Source organism: Euphorbia lathyris, chromosome 3 (assembly GCF_963576675.1).
Source record: "Euphorbia lathyris chromosome 3, ddEupLath1.1, whole genome shotgun sequence".
Taxonomy (NCBI): Eukaryota; Viridiplantae; Streptophyta; class Magnoliopsida; order Malpighiales; family Euphorbiaceae; genus Euphorbia; species Euphorbia lathyris.
Window position 1 is genome coordinate 51,107,889 of NC_088912.1, and position 3,305 is coordinate 51,111,193.

Below are 3,305 nucleotides of genomic sequence, written 5' to 3' on the forward strand. Positions count from 1 at the left end.
TAATATTTCTGTCTAATCCTAATTTACCCAAACCAATTCTATCAATTAAACGAATTTCTTTTGTTAAACCTAAACACGTGATTAAAACTGAATTAAATAAAGTTTTAGTTAAAAAGCGTTCCCTGTGGGTTCGATATCTTTTATTACTACAAGCGTATACCGTGCACTTGCGGAAATCGCTCAACAACTAACTTCATCACTTTTCTTGCCAACTCCCTGTCCATCAACCATCTCCCCCAATCCATTGGATCTGCATTTCAAGTCACTCGATATGGGAACGTCCGATCTCACAAAGACACCTTCAAAAATAAGTGTCTACACTCCGAAAATTTATCAGACAGTCCATCAGACACATTAAACTTCTCATGCGAGAAGCTCATATGTTGTGACCTCGACCCCTTCATCGGCTTGAACAATTTTTGGAAGACTAATTCCGTAGCCTAGTAACCGGTAGATCGGCACAAGGAATAGATCCCACCGTCATTCACCATTCGTTGGGTTGTATCTGTCTCGAGCAAAAGTCAAATTTGTGCATCAACTCCACAAAGAATGGGAGCAAAGGCAAACGTATCCCCGCCTCTTGTTGCTCCTCGTCTATAATCATCTCGTTTGAATAGACTCACCAGACATACTCACAGAAAGAAACATTCAACCCACCCATGCAACAATAACACTTTCCAAAATTCAAAAAAGAAACAGAAAATAAAGAACTTCCAGTAAGAAGAAAAGATATAACTGACCTCTTCACTAACAATGACTCCAACTAAATGTCTCCAACTAAATATCCTCTAGAACCCTCTCCACTGACGAAAGCCTATAGGTCTGACGCACGAAAATGGCAGTAGTCCGCAGATGGAAATAGTCAGTCCTCAACTATAAAGCTCAAAAGAGTGAAGAGCGTCCCAGTATTCAAAAAATCGGCCAAGGCGGCCGCCTAGGCAGCGTCTAGGCGGTGATTTTTAGAACACCGTCCCAATTTCCACTAATCGGGCGGCATAAATCGGTTTACCAATTTTTTGCCTCCTAAACGGTCTCAGACGGTCCTAGGCGGGTGTAGGCGGTCCCAGACGGCTCCCAGGCGGCCTTTTTGAAAAAATTGGCCCTTAAATTTTATGTCAATTTTTTTTAATTTTAAAAAAATATTAAATAACAAAAAAAACTAAAAAAACCTTAAATTATCAAATGTATTTTTAATAATATTAATTTTATTTTACTTCAACACATTTTGTTATAAATATTATTTTATTGATCTATTTGTTTTTTTAAGCCGCTATTTTCGCAATTTAACTTGCTTGGGAGAAAAATTGGCTTCAGCTTTGGGTTGAGTCAGACTCAATGTACATAGTTAATCTGCTTAGATATCGTTCCATGGATGTTCCTTAGAGTATTCGACAAGAGTGATTGCATTGTCTCATTGCTTTAGGATGAACATTCTCTTTTCACACATCTTTAGGGAATGAAATAGAGTTGCTGATGCATTGGCAAAGTTTTGAGTCTCTTCCTCAGTGATCAATTGGTGGCCTTCAGCTCCTGCTTTTTGCCACAGGTTTATTAATGATGACATTTGTAGTATTTCACACTTGCGTTTTTCTTGACTTTTCCTATATTTTCTCTTTCTTCCTTCTTTTTGTTTGTTCTCCTTCCTCTTCTCTTTTTCAAACACTCATTTTTTTCTATTAATATATTACGGGTTTGACAGTTCTTAGGCCATGGGTGCTCACCCCGTCCAAGTTCTATCTCGTCCCATTTTCTATCAAAAAAATGACATTAATGTAGATAATATTAAAATAGGCATATTTTTCTATTTTAAATATTTTATATTGTTATTTTCACATAGTATAATTCATATATTAATTGTATTTATATAATACTTTATTTAATAAAAAATAAATTAAAAAAAAATATAAATCCGATTAATCCTGATTAATCCCCGTTTAGTCAATAAGGGCCATGTCCGCCCGACTAGCGCCTAACTTCTTTACAATCTTGATTGCAAGAAGAAAGGGGAAAGATCTTTTTGGCAAAAGAATTCTTATAAATTTAGAATGAATCCTTTTATATAAGAAAAATGCTAGCCTAAGGGCCTTGACACATTTGTTAACAATAAAATCAACACTTGTCAAGTATAGTCGCTATATCGTCCACGCCTAATTAATGCATGTCAAACTATCATTACGGCTTATCGACCTCTACAGGCAGCTGTCTCCCACCTACAAAAGGAGCTATTCCATGTCATTGTGTGAACGCCACCTTCAATACATTTTCGCATCGTTTTTCGAATGACCCTTCAGTGATTGCATCATTTCACAAAGGACGCCTTCAATACATTTTCGCATCGTTTCTCGAACAACTCTTCAAGGAATGCATCATTCTGTGAATGACACCTTCAACGTATTTCTGGATCGTTAAGCAAACAATCATTCAATACTTTTCCGCATCATTCCTCAAAGCGACTCCCTAAAGTACATTTTCACCTCGCGACGTGGAGATCTCTACAAGGTATCCATGCATACTTTCTCGAGCATTCACCATCACTCCAACAGCATTCCCACTTCTAGCAAGTCCTAACGCTCGATCCAATTATCCTCACTTCGAAGGAACTACGTGCAGAACTCATATCAAATGGTTCGTCAAAAGTGCTCCGCAATAAGGGGAGAGTACTTGATAAGGAATATGGTCCAAGACCACTAAACCCAACTTACAAGCCCTCCAAGCAGCTAGCCTGGTGGATTGACCCGGATCCACATATATGGATTTGACCCAACTAAAACCCATGTATAAACAACCCCAAACTCCATTCACAAGGTCTGGTCTCTCACTAAGCTTTTACTAACTTGGATGTCTGAGTGTTCTCAGTGGTCGTTCCCTGTACAAGTGACGTCCGCAATCGAATGCCACAACAGAAGTTTCCACATCTCCATTATAATTTATTATTATTATGTTGTTATATTTGTAATATTTATAAATATGCCCATATATTTGTAATATTTACACGTTTCCTCTATATTTTTGTTTCTTATATTTTTTAGAAATTTTGTTCCGTGTTTCCGCGCATCATAACTGTTGGGGTGTATTTGAATTGTTTTGATTAGAAGTATATATTTAAATATACATATTAAATAGCATGAACAGTTCCAATTAAAATAAAAATGATAATCTTGTGGTTATATGAAAATTTGAGCTACCATTCTTATTTCACCAAACATTCAAAAAGCTTACGCGTTGTCTTTTGAAAGGAAAATAGAAAAGACGAAAGGAAAGAGAAGGAAAGGCAATTGCAGCATTTTGGAAATATCCTATACTAT